The following is a 19,460-nucleotide window of genomic DNA, read 5'->3' on the forward strand; positions in this document are numbered from 1 at the left end:
ATATTCTGCTTCATAGTGCTTGACAACACAGCCTGAGTACACCTGTCTAGGTCAGATGCTGACGTGATCACTAGTTACAGAGAAAGCACTTGATAAATGAAGACTAGGGTCAGGACATTTCTGACTTGCTATCTCATCATCTGGTCTAGAACAGCAAATGAACAATTGTAGTGAATCTCTATATAGTAATCTTATTTGTCTAGTGCATAGCAAGTGTCAACAAGCTCACTGACCCATCACAGAGTCACACCCTCACAGGAGGCCAGTGAGGCAGGAAGGCAAGGCACATGGTCTTCAGTGTTCCAAGGGGAACAAATGGAGCTTATGTATCATGCTTGGGGACATGCAGCCAGTGAGTGGTAGATCCACTCCACTTGCTCTTCCTTCTTCTTGTCCTTTTAACTCTCTCAACTGAAGTGTTCCCCTTTCTCCTTGCCCCTTTACAAATGGGGGTGCTCCATCAGGTTCTGCTTATCTGCCAGGCACCAGACCTCATTTGATAGCACCTGGAACATCTCTGCTGGAAGTGGCCAGTGACCAGCCAATGAGTGTGAACTGAGCACATGGAACATGAGCACTGCTCACCCAGTGGGGCTCCTAAGGGAAATAGAAAGTAGCCTGCACTCCAACTTTCTTAGCAGCTCCACCTCATGAACAGAGGCCACAGGGAACAAGATTTGCCAAGCACTCAGCCTGCGTTTCTCCTTCCTCCCTAGGCAGCCTCTCCCGTAGCCCCTCAGCCACCTACCCTTTTAACTGTGTTTCTGTGTTTGTGTTTCTGTGTATAGCTGAGTGTATGTGTGCATGAAAACAATTTTGTGTGCACGTACAACCATTTGAGAAGCTGTACAGCTCTATGTATATCAGTGTAAATCTATATTGATGTGTATAAGAGTGTATATATAACAACATGTGGATGCGTGTATGTGTGTGCATACCCCTAGGAAAGAGTGTGTGTGCTTGTGTGTATACACATGAGTATGTGCTGTGTGTATATAACAGCATATGTGCATACCTATGTTAATTTATCTGATTTGAATGAGTGTGAAAGGAAATACACCTGAAAGCATATTTATTTCCTGTTGGTGGCTCTTCTGGAACCACCATAATTCCTTTGGCCTCCACATATGTGGGGGGCCTTATTTGGCCGGGCTGGTTAACTGTTTCATTCCGATTCCTTCTTCCAGGGAGCAGTGTCTCCTGGCCCCCATCCATTCTTCTCCTCCTCCCTCCACCCATCTGTGCTGTCACCTGGACAGAAGACATAGGAGAAGTGAATGTAGTCCCAGGAAGTTACAGTTTAGTGCCTTGAGGTAGGAAGTGCTCAAATGTGAGATAAGCTGGGAGTGCAGAGCATTTTGCTTTGTCCTGAAACGAATGTTTGCATAACAAAGACAGAGATTGAGGGGGGTTCCTTGAAGATGCATTAAGAACAGAAATATGTGGACAATGGATGGGGACAGCTAAAGAACTGGAGAGGGAGTTGTATATAGCCTTTATAACTTATTCCCTTATTGCAATCACATTGTACGCCCAACATGTGTGGGGGCTGAAGGCAGCCAAAAGCAGGTGGGTGATGTGAAGACATATCCCAGGGGATCAGCTGTAGCACTGGATGCAGAGAACTAAAGGTGCTTGGGAAAGGCCTGCAGGCATGGCCAGTAGGAGTGGTCCCTTTTAGGGGCACTGTAATAACCCATCCTGCATCTTTGGACAGCCTTGGATTTGGAGTCCAGAAATCCCTCCTCCTACCCACTCCAGGAAAAGAGATTGTTAGAGGGGTGAGAGGATTGGCCAAGGAGAGAGGTACAAAGGAGCCCCAGGGACTGACTGTCTAGGTCGGTCCAGCTTGCCATGTCTCTTATTTTCTATACACACAACATACAAATATAGCCTCCTACACATACACACCCACAGAGACATAGACAGTCATGCATACATGGATACTCACTCTCAGCAATAAATGGATATATACACAGAGACATGCACACTCACATATAGCTACATATATATTCACATGCACAATCACACACGATTACCCTCATTCATGTGCATGCACACACGTGCACATACACACACACACACACAGATAAAACAGCTAAAAACAAAAAAGTTTCCAATGGAATATCTAAGATTGCCTCTTTCTTTTTGGACACATCTCGCAGAAAGATACAGGTTGGGAGGAGAGCAATGACCCCAAATCTGAAGCTCCCATCATGGCTATTGAAAGTCTTGCTTCCTGGAGCCTAAACATTGGTTGGTTGATTTGAATTTGGGTTTCCGGGATCCTAGAGGACCTTCGAGCCCTGTAGGAAGTGAGTGGCTTATCTGGGGTGATGTCATACAGAAAGACTGGAGCAGTGGGGACCAGAAAGTGGGTTTGAAGATTGGTCTGGCAGCAATGCATAGGAAGGCTTCAGAGCACAGACGAAGGGCATAGAGGCCAGTTGTAAACATGTCTGTAGATACACGTAGCTAGATAAAATATTTATACCTTAAAATGAACATCTTGGGGGCACCTGGGTGGCTCAGTCGGTTGAGCGACTGACTTCGGCTCAGGTCACAATCTCGCAGTTTGTGAGTTCGAGCCCCACGTCGGGTTCTGTGCTGACAGCTCAGAGTCTGGAGCCTGCTTCGGATTCTGGGTCTCCCTCTCTGCCCCTCCCTTGCTCACGCTCTCTCTCTCCCAAAACTAAATAAATAAAATAAAAAAAGAACATCTTGCCCTAATGTGCTGCAATGAGAGCAGTTGAACTCTACTGCAACTCACACTGCGTGAGGTTAAGTGTCAAGGTGATGTGGAGGTTTGGCAATGACACCTTTGCAGAAACTTGAACCTTCTGAGTTTTTCATGGACTTGGTCATTTTAGCCTGAAAATTGCCAGATCTCCCCTTGTTGTCTTCTATGTGTGTTCTGTCGTCAGTGTCATTGTAAAGCCCTATCCTCAGCCAGCTGCCTACATCCCCTCCCACTCCTCACCCCACACCAAGTAACTGTGAAGTGCAGAGTATCTAGCAGGGCTAGATACTAGAACTACTAGGGTTCAGCCCACAGAGCCGTTCTCAGCCCCAGCCAATCAGAGAGTGCTTATGGTAAGATAATTCACAGCTTGAGCAGAGGGAAGGGTCTTGTTGAGTTTGGGATGGAGCAACCCTCACTTCACTTTTCTGCACAGCTTTCCTTCTTTTCCTCACATGGGCTATCCCATTAACTTTCCCTCTAGAATTCCTTCTCCACCACTACCACAGGAAGGGCATCCTCTGTCTCTTCAGAGTGTCATTTTGTTGTGAGGATGTGTGATATGTTTCCTACCCATTCTTGCCCATTCCATCTGCCACTGTGGGGTGCCTTTGCAGAGATAACAAATGATCTATTGGGTCTTACTGTAGCTTATACAATGTATTCTTACAATTTGTGTCATCTTGTTAATAGCAAGGCTGTGGTATCTTTGCATATTTAGAACTGAACTTTGCTGAGACCATGGCCATTCCTAATGAGGTTTCTTTATTCTGTACTTAAAAGAACTAACACTTTGAGCTATTAACTAATGAATGCATTTGCTAAACCATCCACCTGCATGGTACCTTGCTTTGGTGATGAGCATCAAAGGAAATCTTGACTTGTGCTATTGAAAGTGCAGTGTATTTGTGTTTGTTGTGTAGTGTCCTGTGATCAATATGAAATCCCTATTGTCAGTGTTGTGTTTTCAGGGTAGGGAGGGGGGAGGGTGTTACAATGTCTCTCTGATATATTTCAGTTATGAAATAGCCTCAGTTGGTCAGGGTCACCTCTGTTAACATGTGTGAGACTTTACACCCACTATCTTGCCAGACTGCATCCCTGGGGTCAATAGTCATTAGCAGAACTAAAGGTGCCCGAGTGTAGTGAAACTGGCTGTGGTGCCTGACTTCAGGCAGTGCAAGAGAATTCTTCAGAGGACAGGCAAGGCAGTGCCATTCTGAGGCAGATCAAATACAGTAAATCCACAAACATGGAGGTCTTCAAGAAAACCAAGAAAGGACCAAGAAGAAAAACTACATGTCTTGCTGTCCTGAGCTACATAAGGATGCAGAATGGCAGAGACCCCCCCAAGATGACCCAGTTCCCTCTTTGTCCTCATTAAATGTACATTTTTGCATGAAAAAGACCTTGACCAGTCTGGACTTCAAAGAAGGAAAACATGAAGAAACATAAAATTATGCTTCTGAAAAATATGCTGAAATAAAGGTTGTAAATAGCCAAAAGGAGAAAATAAAATTAATATATATAATGGCAATTACACTTATGGGTTGTTGTGTTTCCTCTCTTGGATTGGAAGGGAGCGCCTTCTGGACCTAAGAAGCCTCTGGCTTTCATTGCTCACCTTTACCTTCCCAAGGCTTTGCATATTGACCTCCTCATACCCTGAGATATTTGAATCCATAGTTTTCAAGCAGACTGGAAATATTAATGTACAGTTGAAATTAGTTTACACTTTCACACAAGCCATTTTAATCATATGAAACAAAAATTATAAAACATGTCAAGCCATTGTGGTGCCAGAATACAATGAGGACATTTATTTCCAGTGGCAGGGGCATCTTTATGAAGAACATTTTTAAAAAAGTATCTTTTGGGGTGCCTGGGTGGCTCAGTCGGTTGAGCATCCAACTTCAGATCAGGTCATGATCTCACAGTTCGTGGGTTCGAGCCCCGCGTCAGGCTCTGTGCTGACAGCTCAGAGCATGGAGCCTGCTTCAGATTCTGTGTTTCTCTCTCTCTCTGCTCCTCCCCTGCTCACACACTGTCTCTCTCTCAAAAATAAATAAAGATTAAAAAAATTTTTTAAATATATCTTTTGTGGTGCCTGGGTGGCTCAGTCGGTTAAGTGCGCCTGACTTCAGCTCAAGTCATGCTCTCATGGTTGGTGGGTTCAAGCTCCACATTGAGCTCTGTACTGACAGCTCAGAGCCTGGACCTTGCTTCAGATTCTTTGTCTCTGTCTCTGTCTGCTACTCCCCCACTCGCACTCTTTCTCTCTCTCTCTCTCTCTCTCTCTCTCTCAAAAATAAATAAATAAACATTAAAAAAAAATTAAATCTTTTTTGCCAGTGTGGATGTGCAGAATAGAGAGCAAGAAAGCCCTATGGGGGTGGAAGCAGGTTTTAAAAATTTTGTAGAGTCCTGCACATTGTTAGAGCTTGGAGTTGAGGCCCCTGGCTAGCGATAAACTCACAGGGGTAGATAGCATGCTACATGAGGGGCAAGCCTTTCACTAACACCACGAGGGTCTCTGGCACAATGAGTGGAGTTTGATAGTAATTCTTGCTGCAAGAATAAAAAAAAATAATAATAGAATTTTTAAAAATAAAAAACTTTGTAGAGTCACATTAAAACATCCTGCCACTGGCCCAGAAGGTCCTTGTTGTGGCCCACATTTGTGAGTGCACCCACCTCCAAGCACCTTTTGATGAATTCCTTGGAGTTACAACAGGAACCCTAACCTAGTGGCTCCTCTGTGGTCCCCTTTGTGCCCAAAACAGGCCCGCAGAACTGTGCATTCACAGCGTGCTTTGCTGGTCTGCTCATGGTGGGAGGGGCCTGGTGTCCTTATAGGTACACACAGAAGGAGAAAATGCAGTTGAAGGTAAGGAGGAGTTTTCACAGTACACCTGGATCCTGCTATTAGCTACCAAGTTCTTTTCTGGCTACGTTCTTGCCACAAGTCAGGTTTTGTATTTATTTTGTACAAGTCAGGTTTTGAGGGTAGCCAGCGACCCCAGGTGGAGCTTGCTGCCCTTGAATGGTCCTACTGTCAATTGCTGCCCACTGATTATACAGCTACCCTAAAGAATAGGTCAGAAGAAAGGGAATGTGACCTCTTTCTCTCTTTACAGCCTCCCTTAGGGTGAAGGAGCCCTTGCCACAACCTTTCCAGGCTTTCATCAAGGCCTCTCTTCCCAGCCTCCCATGTTGGCCTACCTTCCTCCAAACCCTGGCAAGGCCTCCCAGGGGCTCCTTGGTACTGCTTTCCCAGTCCAGGTCTCTCCTAAGCTCTCCCCCTGATCAGAATCTCAAAAGAATTAGTAATACAAGACTGAGGCAGATTTGTTTTATTTTTTAATAACCGTAAGTGCATTTTTATACTGATACATTTAAAACTAATAGGGGATAAGAGACTATTCCTCATGAGACTCAAATGAGTTTCTGTCCAATGGTCTGGAAGCAGTTCAGAGACTGCACCCAATGTGGAAGTGCCAGAATTTGAACATGAACTCTTCCCATGGCCAGGCTAAGACTTGCTGCAATAGAATGCAGTCCAGCATCCTTGACTCTAGATTTCTCAATTTCAATTTACAAATCAGCTTCTTAGGAAGTCTCCCCTTAATATCACATGGGGGAAAGATGTTAAAAATTTATTGGAGATAGTGGACACCAGCCCCCACTTCTGTCTAGAATACTCTGCATGCTTTTGGGTGAGACTCTGATCATTTGGGGACTTCTTCCATTCCTCGCCTTTCCCAGCCCATTCTCACCCCAGGCCAGGTGCACCACTCAGAGTTCTGCCCATTAGTAAGATTTTCCCTCCCCACTTTCTTTCAAGACCACACCCATGTTAAAACCAGCCCATGTTTCAACCAGCCAGGGCCCAAAGGAATCCCATACGGTCATAAGTGCAAGCTGGGGAAGGGGTGCTGGTGCAACTGTAGCAGGTGGTATGGGGGTCTGGGCTATCTGCTCATGTAATTGGGTCATCTGCTACTACTCAGGCTAGAACAGGCCAGCACTAGTATCTCTACCATGCTGTATCATTGGATGCAAGCAGCCCAGGAGAAGTAAGGCCTTATTGCAAATGCAGCTGAAGCTGGCAAGCAACTATGCCCCTTACAATAGATTGTCTTGCTAAACATCTGAGTGGCACACCTCCATGGCCACAAAACAAACACATTTTACTATTGCTAATGTTGGTTTACTTCTTTCAGCATACTATTTTGCACCTAACCAAAGACCCTCTTCTGTTACTGTGCTTGTGGTTTGGTATAGGCCAGGACTCCAGGACAGTCTCCATCCTGGCACTCTCTACATACAGGAATATGTGGATGCTTTGCTAAGGGAAGTGAGACCTCCCACCTTCCTCTCTAATGAGTGAAAGGGACTCTGTCCCATCACACTACCAGACAATGGCTAACCATGTGATAGCCAATTTGTTATAGGATAATCAGTGAGGAAAGGTTACATGAGTGCTGCTTGAGGTTACAAAATCCTAGTAACTTAACCACAAAGCATGTTTATTTCCATCTCACATTGTGTGTCTAATGCAGGTCATCAAGTAAAGTTGGGGGTTTGGGGGGAGGTGTCTCACATTAGTGATTAAATGCTATATTCAGAAAGGATACACATCACTCACACAACTCATTAGCTAGAATTATAGCCCAACCCAACCTTGAAGAGCCAGGACATTTACTTTGCTATGTACCTAGGAGAGGTGAACCACATACATAATCACTGAGAAGTACTAAGGACAACCATTGGAAGTTTCCCTTGATCTTTGCAGGAATATTATTTGTTCCTCTTCCCACTCTGAGGTAGTTATGCCCTCCTTTATAGTAGTCGTCTCATCTTTAACTTTGACACATGAGCCAGCAACATATATTAAAATTCCAAAATGCTGCCAATCATCAGTGAGAGTGTTTACCATTCTTAAAGGAGGGATTTCTGGCCTCTGGATGAAGTTGCACCCTCCCTATGGCCAGGAGTGCAATTAGTCGTTCCACCCATCCCAGGATAACTTGGTCCTGAGCGAAGTGGACCTGGAGATAATTCAAGCCTCCATTGAAATCTTTGACAAGACTACAGGTAAACTTCTTTTGGGATCTCAGTATTTCTGAATTCTTCTGAGAGTCCTGTCAAGACTGAGAGCAGCTGGGGGAAAAACATGTGTGGAGCAGAGATGGGGTGGGTCCATTTCTGAGCTAGCAACTCCCCATGGGTGGATCAGATGACCAAAATGGACTCCTTCTTCCTGTGGGGTCCCCTCAGCTAATAACCTTATGGCCCTACTTATGGGTGATACCATTCTTAGAGAATGAGACTGCCAGCCTGAGGCCTTTCTAATTAGGAGCTTCAAATCCTATTTTTATGGTGGAGGGACTTTATTAAACACTTCCATGAAGTGCTGCCCAGACTGGTGGTACTTCATGTGCTAGAGGAGGAGGTGCTCCCACTGGCATTTCTGGAAGCTCCCTGACCACTGTGGAATCATTCCATTATTCCTATCATCTCCCCACTTAGAGTATCCCTGACCTCAGGGAAAAGAGAGGCCCTTCCATTGCTCCAGTAAGTACCCCAAGCCCCAGTAGTGGGGGTCTGCATAAAGCATTTTCTGCAAGGTCACCTTTGCCAGAGCAAAAAAGGAGTGAGGCCAGGGCTTCCGAGTCCTTCCCTCTAGCAAGAGCTCTCATCCAGGTGGGGAGGGAGGTAGAACTCTGCTCCCATCACATGTCAATAACCTGGCACTGACTTTAAGTCAGTAAAGGACTACTGGGCCTGTTCAGGGTGTTTGTAGTCAGCCCAGCATCTCATTGTCATGAGTCTCTGGAATTACACTATCAAGTCATACATGTATGACTATGTCAAAGATATACTCTCCAGAGCTCCAGAGGTCAGCAGAAAGACTGGTCCAGTAGGAGGCAGGATAAACTGATTATTGGCCCAGTAGCTTTCTCCCAAGCCACTGCTAAGTACCAGGTCCTGCTCTTTGAAGGCAGAGGCCCATGAAGGTGGCAAAGCCATCAATGTTAGCAATAAGGGGGCAGAAGGAGCTACCATTTCCATTCCTCCTCTCTAATTCATATAATCTCTACCCTTTTTGTTATTGATTTGACCAATATCCCCAGCCTCTTCTAGTCCTTCCCCCTCCAGCATTATCCATGTCCTACTTGACTGGGACTGCTGGTTCTCCAGATGATAGAATATATGAAGGATCATTTTACTATTGTGCATACTTACATGCACAGTTGAATATTTTTATAACAATTTTATTTTTTAAGTTTATTTATTTTTGAGAGAGAGAGAGAGAGAGAGAGACAGCGAGAGAGAATGGGGTAGGACCAGAGAGAGTTGGAGACACAGAATCCAAAGCAGGCTTCAGGCTCTGCTGTCAGCACAGAGCCCAATGCAGGGCTCGAACTCAGGAACCGCGAGTTCATAACCTGAGCCAAAGTCAGACACTTAACCGACTGAGCCACCCAGGCGCCCCTCTCACTTTCATTCTCATATTGTTTGTTACTGTAGAAACAAAGTTTACTTTTTATATATTGATACTAAGCCCAGCAAACTTTATATTCACTTTATTGATTGAATAGTAACTTAAGTACTTTTGAATTTTCTTCGCATGCAATCTAATCATCTGTGAATCATAGAAGCTTTGTTTCTTGTTTTTCTGATTTCTACCTCTTTTATTTTTCTGCTTTTCATTCCTGCACTGGCTAGTATTTCTATGAAAATATTGAATAGAAATGGTGATTGTAGGTATCCTTGTCTAGTTTGCAGTTTCAAATTAAAAGTGTTCAACTTTTCCTCATACAAGTATGATGTTTGCTATAGGTTTTTCATACTTATCCTTTAGCTAGTTGGCTAAACTTTCCCTTTTATTCATTTGCTAAGAAACTTTTTATTTTAGAATGGTTTTAGGTTTGCAAAATTTTGCAAAGATAGTACAAAGAGTACTCATATATACTCAATACTTAATTTCCTCTAGTATTAACATCTTATATTCACATGGTACATTTGTCACAACTAATGAGCCAATTTTGTTATACTGTTATTAACACAAATTCATACTTTATTCAGATTTCCTCAGTTTTTATCTAATGTCCTTTTTGTGTTTCAGAATCCCATCCAGGATCCCACAATACATTTAGTCATCATGCTTCCTTACGATATTCTTGACTATGACAGTTTCTCAGGCATTCCTTATTTTTGATGACTGATAGTTTTGAGTAGTTTGAGGAGTACCACTCAGGTATATTATAGGATTCCACTCTTGGCATCCTTTGGGTGATTTTGTCATAAAGATACTGGGGTTATGGGCTTTGGGGAGGAATAGCACAAAGGTAAAGGGCTATTCTCATGACATCATATCAAGGGTACATACTATCAACATGCCATGAGAGTTGATGTTAATCTTGATCACCTGGCTGAGGTCATATTTTTCAGGCTTCTCTACTATAAAATTACTCTCTCTCCCACCTTTTTCACATTGTACTTTCTGTGGAAGGAAGTCATTATGCATCACACACTTAAGGAGTGAAGAGTTATGCTCCCCCACCTTGAAAGGGGAGTACCTGTTATGCCCAGAATTCGTGATCCCCAAAGACCACCAGGGAGCCGAGTCCGATGCAAAAGCAAAAGAGCCTTTATTCGAGCTAGCTCGAGCTCAATCCCCTACCTGCACCGAGGCAGTGGTGAGATACCAGGGAGAGAGAGCGAGTTTCAAAAGGACAAATGTTTTATTGGGGCCTAGGGGCAGTTGGTGAGGTAATGGCTGTGGCCTCAGCCGATTGGCTGGGTAAGGGTCAGAGTCCTGTTAGGCAGGTGAGAGGGAGGTTACAAGGGGAGGAGGCGTGGTCAAGGTGAAGGACACAGAACAACATGGAGTCGGCCGGCGTAGGCCCGCCTTTTCAGTACCTACAAAAATGATTTGTAATTCCACCACATGAGAGGTGTATCTATAGTCTCCAATTTATTTATTTATCCAGTCACTTATTTACATCAGTATGGACTCATGAATATACACTTTATACTCTGGGACTAACATTTCTTTTTATTATGACCAGATATAGATATTTATTAAATATTTTTATTTATCTACTTAGATATGATGTTCCTCACTCAATCTGTTAATATAGTAAGGCAGTCTTGGGCCTATTTGTCCCTAGATCCATCCCTCATTCTTCTCCTGGTCTGCCCTCAATTATACAGGGGCTAGTCCCTGAAGACTACAATCCTTAGGCTCACCAATATTTGGCTACCATTCTAGTGCAGCCAATTGGAGGCACCAGCAGGAGATTAGAACCCAGGAGGATAGAGAGTCAGACATTTTTCCTCCTTCTTCCTCTGCATCAAGTGGCTTCTCCTTCAATGACTACATGGGCCCTATGGGTCCAGCCACCATCACATTGGCCCACCATGCCTCCAGATACTAGAATCCAATATTTAGATTATAGTAACACTATCACCTCTCTTTGTCCTACCAGCCTGGAGATCAGATTGACTTTCTCATGTTGCTAATTATTGGGTTGTCCAACTTTCCCTCATTGGGTTCCTCCATCACTTGTGTAATCGGTCCTCTGCATTAAATTTTCACTGTGTTAAATATTTAGAGATGTTTCTATTTTCCTGGGCAATCCCTGACTGTTACATGAGGCCATTTACATTGATTGATTTTCTAGTGTTAAATTTCTTTGTTTTCCTGGGATAAATCAACTCTGTTGCCAGCAATCAAATATGTTTCTCTTTATAACTAACAACAAAAATAAAATAAAATAAAATAAAATAAAATAAAATAAAATAAAATAAAACAAAATACTCTGGACCCTGAAATCTCCTCTAAATGACATTTTACCTCTCTCATCTTCTTCACATCCTTCTCAAAAACAATTTTTAGACTCAATTTTCAGTTCCACATGTAAGGAACTTGGAAGTTGCCGCTCCTTCCTAAAAATGAATAAAAAGCTGAACAGACTAAAATATCAACAACTTTACTTAGATCCATAGAAGAGGTGAGAACACAGGGCAAACAAGTTCTCAAGATTATTGAGACAGGCAGGTGAATACAGGAGGTTGAGAACTTAGCAGAGCAGAAGTTCATAATGGAAACCATTGTGGGAACCAGTTCTGGGGTGACCTGTACTGTAAGTGATGAATTGCTAGATGCTCAGTGTAGACAACTTTGAGAGTTAAAAATTCCGGGTTGGGGGAGTCATTGTAGGGGTGGGAACATTATTGTGAGATTTACTCCAGGCACTCAAACAGGTTCCCAGAGTAAATATCAGAGAAAGATCCCCCCATGCTTCTGGTAGAGGAAGGTACAAAGGAACCATTTTGAAATACACCAGAGCACTCTGTTCTTTGTAACAAGGCCTGACTTCAGGGAAGCCTAGTTAACCAGAGCCTAACCTGGTAGGGTATTATCAGAGCATAACTGACTAGGGGAAGGGAAATACCCAACTCCAGTCAGCTCTAGCTTTTCACGTGGGAGAGGGAAATACTCAATTCCAGCCCACTGTAGTCATCCTGTTCCATCAAAGGGAAAGGGAGAGGGGAAAAATAGAAACACTTGTGAAGTTCACAGTGCAGAGGCACAAGCTCACTAAAAGACTGGGATCTAACATAAGACCAAAGAAAACTTCCCATCCCCCCACACTTTACCACTATGTTAAAGTCTTATTTACAGTAGTTCTTTCTACCCAGTACATCATGTCCAACTACCAAGAAAAAAATTACAAGGCATACCAAAAGGCAAAAAACACAATTTAAAGATAAAAAACAAGCATCAAAATTAGATGTGGCAGGGCTGTTGGAATTATTGGACCAGAAATTCAAAACAACTGTGATTGACATGCTAATGGATCTGATGGATAAGATAGACAGCATGCAAGATTGGCTAGGCAAGGTAAGTAGAAAGAAAAAAAAATTTAAGAACCAGAAAGAAATGTGAGAGACCAAAAACAATATTGAAAGAGAAAAATAAAGTTGGAAGACTGACACTACCCAACCTCAAGACTTATTATAAAACTATAGTAATCAAGATAGTGTGGTATTGGTGAAAGAATAGATGAATAGAACAACAGAACACAACAGAGATCCCAGAAATAGACAATATAAATATAGTCAACTGATCTTTGACAAAGGAGCAAAGACAATACAATGGGGGAAAAGATAGTGCTTTCAAACATATAGTGTTGGACAACTAAATATCCACATGCAAAAAAAATTAATTTAGACAGAGACCTTACACCCTTCACCAAAATTAACTCAAAATGGATCACAAACCTAAATGTGAAATGCAAAATTATGAAACTCCTAGAAAATAATGGGAGAAATCCTAGATGCCCTGGGATATGGCAATGACCTCTTAGATGCAACACACAATCTATGAAAGAAATAATTGATTAAACTGGACTTCATTAAAATTGACAACGTTCTGTTCCATGAAAAAGAATATAAAGAGAATGAGATGAGAAATAACAGGCTGGGAGAAAATATTTGCAAAAGACACATCTGATTAAGGACTGTCATCCAAAATATAAAATGCACACCTAAAACTCAAAACTAAGAAATTTTGATTTTAAAATGGGCCAAAGACCTTAACAGACACCTTACTAAAAAAGATATACAGGTTAAAATGCGTACTTTTAAAGTAACTGTTGGGTCCAAGATGGCAATGTAGGAAGACCCTGAACTCATCTTCTCCACGGAACACACCAAATTACACCTGTTAATTGAACAACTCCTCCTAAATAAGAACAGAGGGCTGACTGAACAATTTCTGCACAACCAGAAATAGAACTACAAAAGAGAACAGCAAGAAAGATGGAGACGCAGTAACAAAGGGAAGCCCTACCCTTGATGCTGTGAACAGCAGTGGGGAAGGATAGTACCAAGGGACCAGGAACAGATTCCTCTGTCCTTGGGCACAGAAAGAAAGCCACAGTTTAAAAGAGCAAATAGCATATGAAAGAGACAACCACTAGAACTCTGCCAAAAGGTAGAGGAGCTGCGGGAACACTCTCCAGGTCAGAGAGACTGGAGAACAACATGGTTTACATTCCCACTCCTGTTTAAATATCCAAAAGGGAGCAGGGTCCAAACTGGCAAGTCTGGGCATCACAACAAGCTTGGGACCACAGTGATCCCAGAGTCTGCAAGCCCACACTAGCACCAGTAGCACTGGGGAACAGACAATAAGGGGTTTGTTGTTGTGTGTGTTTTTTTGGTTTTTCGTTTTGGTTTTGTTTTGTGGTTTTTTGGTCTTGTTTTGTTTTTGTTCTTTTTGCTTTTTTTTTTCTTTGTTGCTTCTTTTTCTTTTTTCTTTTATTTATTTTAAAAATTATTTTATATTATTATTATTTTATTTCTTTAAAAAACCACTGTTCAAAAGACCAACTATGATATAAAACAGTCAGCCCTAGAACTCCACCAGTGAGGGGAGCTGATGGAACACTCTCCAGATGGGAGAAGCTAACAGATACAGTCTACACCCCATCTCCACCTTGAATCACAGACCAGTGCATAGTCTGGGCACCCTAACTGGCCTGCTGCCTCAGTGAGCCCCAGGCCCCTAGCCCACACCAGCCCCAGCTGACCTACCAAGGTGGCCAAAGGGCAATGAACACTGGGACACCACTAGTTAGCACTCAAAATGGCCCCAGCCTTCGTGCCAAGGTGACGCAGACACAAAGCACCCTAGAACACTCCAGGCCCACACCACTTTGGCTTCAGATGTCTTGCTAGGACCCTCCGGGTGCAGAGCTCTCTAGAACACCTCATCTGATGTCTGTTTTAAATCCAGTCACCCTGCCAGGGTGTCTTCTAAGATGAGCACCCCAGGAATCCCAGGTTTGTGCCTGCATCAGTTTCCGCTAACCCACCAGGATGCTCCCTATATGGAGTATTCTAGAACAAACCCACTTGCAAAGGCCTTGGCTTCAGTATCTCAACCAGCACACCCACTGTGCTAAACAGCTTGAGACACCATGGCTTGCACACAATTCAGCTTCAGCTGTCCTGCTAGGGCACATTTTGTATGAAGAGCCTAGGGACCACATCAGCCTGTGCCCATTTTAGCTTTTAGCTGTCCTGCCAGGATGCCCCCTGGAGTGCCCCAAGACCTCCCAGTCTGTACTTCACCTTAGCTCCAGCTGCCACTTTAGGGCACCCTCTATGCAGAGAGTCCATAAACACCCCTGATTACATCCACATCTGCTTCACCTATTCCTGCCAAGGTGCCCTCTGTTTGTAGAGCCTTGGGTCCCCCCAGCTTTCACCCACTATAGTTTCAGCGATCTTACTAGAGCACCCTCAGCATAGAGAACTTACTAGGGCCCATACATCGCATCAGCTCTAGCCACCCTGCCAAGGTACCCTCTGCACAGAGCACCATGAGACACTCCATCTTGCACCCATCTCAGCTTTTACAGTCCTTCTAGGGTTCCTTCAGCACATAGAAACCCCGGGACACCCTGGCCTGCATCCACTTTAGCTGTCCTGACAGGGCACCTGCTATGTGGAAAGCCCCAGGACGCTCAGCCCATGCCAGCCACAGCTCCACCCAGCCAGCAAATTTACCAAGCACACACAGTTAACACAGGGGATGATGATACACAAATATATTCCTTCCAGCTGAGGAGAAGTGGCTATTCCACCTAATCCATAGAAACAAACACAGAAAGTCAAGTAAAATGGGGAGGCAGGAATATGTTCCAAAAGAGAGAACAAGAAAAAAAAACTCTAAAAAAGAACTAAAGTAAACAGATAAATAATATGCCTGATAAAGAAAGTAATGATCATAAAGATACCCACAAGGCTGGAGAGAAGAGTAGAAAAAAATGAGTGAGAACTTCAACAAAGAGATAGAGGGATGCCTCGGTGGCTCAGTCAGTTAAGCATCCAACTTTGGCTCAGGTCATGATCTTGTGGTTCATGAGTTCGAGCCCCATGTTGAGCTCTGTGCTGATAGCTCAGAGCCTGGAGCTTGCTTCACATTCTGTGTCTCCCTCTTTCTCTATCCCTCTCCCACTTGCACTCTGTCTCTCTCTCTCTCTCTCTCTCTCTCAAAAAAATAAACATTAAAAAAATTTTAAAGAGATAGAAAATATAGAGAAGAACCCATCAAAGTTGAATAATACAATAACTGAAATTTAAAAAACATTAGAGGGAATTATCACTCTAGTGGGGGGTGTTGATAATGGAGGAGGGTATGCATGTGTGGGGACAGAGGGTATATAAGAAATCTCTGTACCTTTCCCTTAATTTTGCTATGACCCTTAAACTGCTCTAAAATATTGTCTTAATAAAAATAAATAAATAAAAATAATAATTCTACACTCTAGTTTTTGTATATGTATGTCTAAAAACTTCTAATACCATAAGTTATAGAGTGATATATTCAACTTGTAAAATATTTAAGTAATACACATAAAGCTATACAATATTACCTTTGTCTAAATGCTACTTATCTGGATACTAGTCTAAATGATACTTAACTGGAAATATATACCCTTGAATGTATTAAAAAATAAGAAATATTTATAACATCCAAGGAATTCAAGAAGCTAGGCAATGAATACTATAATAAACCTAAAGAAGTAGAAAATTAGACATAATGAATATAAATGCAGAAATAATGTGCCTGTTCACACTCTGTCTCTCTCTCTCTCAAAAATAAATAAACTTTAGAAAAAAAATTTTTTAAAGGGGCACCTGGGTGGCTCAGTTGGTTAAGCGCCTGACTTTGGCTCAGGTCATGATCTCACAGTTCATGGGTTCAAGACCCTTGTTGGGCTTTGTGCTGACAGCTCAGAGCCTGGAGCCTGCTTCGGATACTGTGTCTCCCTCTCTCTCTGCCCCTCGCCAGCTCACACTCTGTCTCTCTCTCTCTCTCAAAAATAAATAAACGTTAAAAAATTTTTAAAGAAATAATGAAACAAATAACAGTTGAGCTAAATAACAAAAGCCAGTTCTTTGAAAATACTTACAAAATACTTTTGCAAATATGATCAATTACTGAAAAAAAGCACAAATAAACAAATTAATTTAAATAAAATTGGACAAAATATAGGTGCACAGGAGATTTAAATATTATAAGAGAACACTACAAATATGTTCCACCTTTTCCTCAGTGTAACCAATGGTGGATGTGGACAAGGAAAGGTCTCTACTGTGAAAACTAAGGAAACGTTGGTTAAAATGGAGTCAGAAGTCCAGTAGGGGGAGCTCTCACATACTACCACTCTTGGTCAATTGCAGACCCAACAGAAAGCGCCCCACCTTGCAAGTAGATTCTACTTTAGCAACTACTTTATAATCCCAACAAAGGTAATAAGGTTTCCTTATCACCTAGCAACAGCCCAGCCAATGAGAGAAGGTCACAATTTAGCCAATGAAAAGCCACTATATTTCAAACTCCCAGTTTACTCCCATAGGCTTTTCTGCTCATAAGAGCCCTCCAAACTTTCCCCTTTTCTCTATAAAAGAACCCCTCCTTTGTTCTCCAGCATTGCCTATGGTTTTGCAGTAGCTTGTGTGTCCTAATATTGCAATTCTCTTTTATTACAAAAAAAAAAAAAAAACATTTTGCTGGTAAAATACTTGGCTGTTTTATTTTTAAGGTTAACATAACATATAGAAGTATTTCAGCCAATAAACTATGAAAGAGAAAATGAGAGAATTACCATCCTGCATTAATAAAGGTGGTAATTGTTTTTTTTTATTTTTTAATGTTTATTTTTGAGAGAGAGAGAGAGAGAGAGAGAGAGAGAGACACAGAGTGTGAGTGGGGGAGGGGCAGAAGGCTAGAGAGACAAAGAATCTGAAGCAGGCTCCAGGCTCTGAGCTGTCAGCACAGAGCCTGGTGCGGGGCTCGAACCCATAGACTGTGAGATCATGACCCGAGCCAAAGTTGGATGCTTAACCGACTGGGCCACCAAGGTGCCCTGATAAAGGTGGTAATTATTAATGACTGCCGGCATCAGCACAAAGAGAGACAACCAGACAATATGTAATGTCTAATGGAAGTACATAGCATCACCTATGGAGTGGTCTTGCAAAACAACAATAATAACAACAATAAAACAAAACAAACACAAGCAAATTAATCTGATCAAGCTTACACTTCTAACCACTAATTAAAAGAAACACAAGAGGCTAAAACACATGTTATGGGACACCAAATTGTTACATTAAGTAAAATCTACACTACAAGAAACAGGTCACAATAGAAGACTTGGTTTGTTTTCTTTTTTCCAACAACAAAAAAATTGTACGGAAAAAGATGTGATGTGAGGGGAATTTATAGATTTTTAAAGATTTAAGGAACATAATGAATAATCACAGCTGTGAACCATATTTGGACACAAATTCAAATTTTTGAAAAAGTATAAGGCCCTCAGGTAAATATGAAAAATAACTGGATATTTTCAATATTTAACATTTCATGCTTAGAAATGTACGTTGAAATATTTAGACATAAAATAATTATTCCAGCAGCTGAGGTGCAAAGTAGGTGGAGAAATAATTGGAACCAGATTGGCCATATAATTAAGGTTTTTGATGATGAGGGTCAGGTATATTGAGTTCATTATACTATTCTCTCCACTATTGTATATATTTATAACTTTCCACAAGAAAACATTTCATTATAATTATCATTTTATTAAATTTGAAATCCTAAGTGAAAATGATCATTTTTAGGGGGGAAAAATGTCCAAATTGGCCCATACAGAAATTAAAAAAAAAAACCTTAACAATACAAACTGAAACTGTTTTCAAAACTAAAGTCACCCTCAAAAGTTCTAGGACAGGCAGTTTTGGGAGCCAATTCTACAAAATATCAGGGAAAACTAATCACCATCTTATGTCAACTCTTCCAAAACTATAGAAAGATGGGCAACTGTTCAACTCATTCTCCCAAGCTAGCTATTCTTTTTTTTTTTTTTTTTTGGGGGGAAGAGGGGGGGAGGGGGGGGAGAGAGAGAGAGAGAGAGAGAGAGAGAGAGAGAGAGAGAATCTTAAGCAGGCTCCACACTCAGCACAGATCCTGATGTGGGGCTTGATCCCACAACCTGGGATCATGACCTGAGCCAAAATCAAGAGTTGGATGCTCAACCGACTGAGCCACCCAGGTGCCCCTAGCTATTCTTTATTCAAAAATTAAATGTGGACATACCACAAAAAGAATACTTGTGCCAAGTTCATTCATATAGCAGCAAATATCCTAAGTAAATTAATAGCATATTCAACCCAACAGTGAATTAAATGAGCAGTAATGTCTAAGGGATGAAAATATGACTTAACATTAAAAAATAATTTCAATTGTAATTCCCTACATTGACAAATTAGAGGAAATAAAAAGCATTTGATCACATCAGTTAGTAAAGAAAAAGTATTTTAAAGAAATTCAAGATGAATTCATAGTAAAAAGTTTTAGCAAACTAAGATGAGAAGAACTTCCATTTCCTAAAATAGTGAACATATTTAAATGTCAAATGTTGGAGGCATTCCCATTAAAGACAGGAACTACATTTAGGTAGATACTCTCACCTTCACCATTCATACCTGTACTGGAACACAAAGCCAGACCTATGAGTGTCATATAAATAATATGTATGCACATTGAAAATAAAGAGATAGTGTTTAATAACAATCTCTTCACTTATTTTGAAAAGTCAAAGGAATAGGCACGTGCGATATTCAAGGG

General features: G+C 41.8%; 1 non-coding gene across 1 annotated transcript; it reads left to right on the top strand.

Annotated features, from left to right (window-relative positions):
• Window positions 1-5,163: 5,163 nt before the first annotated feature.
• LOC125932458 (small nucleolar RNA SNORA62/SNORA6 family) lies at window positions 5,164-5,316 on the top strand. Its single transcript, XR_007460620.1, has one exon. It is a non-coding gene; the product is annotated as a small nucleolar RNA SNORA62/SNORA6 family (small nucleolar RNA).
• The last annotated feature ends 14,144 nt before the right edge of the window (window positions 5,317-19,460 follow it).

The sequence above is a fragment of the Panthera uncia genome, chromosome X, assembly GCF_023721935.1.
Source record: "Panthera uncia isolate 11264 chromosome X, Puncia_PCG_1.0, whole genome shotgun sequence".
NCBI classification, from domain to species: domain Eukaryota; kingdom Metazoa; phylum Chordata; class Mammalia; order Carnivora; family Felidae; genus Panthera; species Panthera uncia.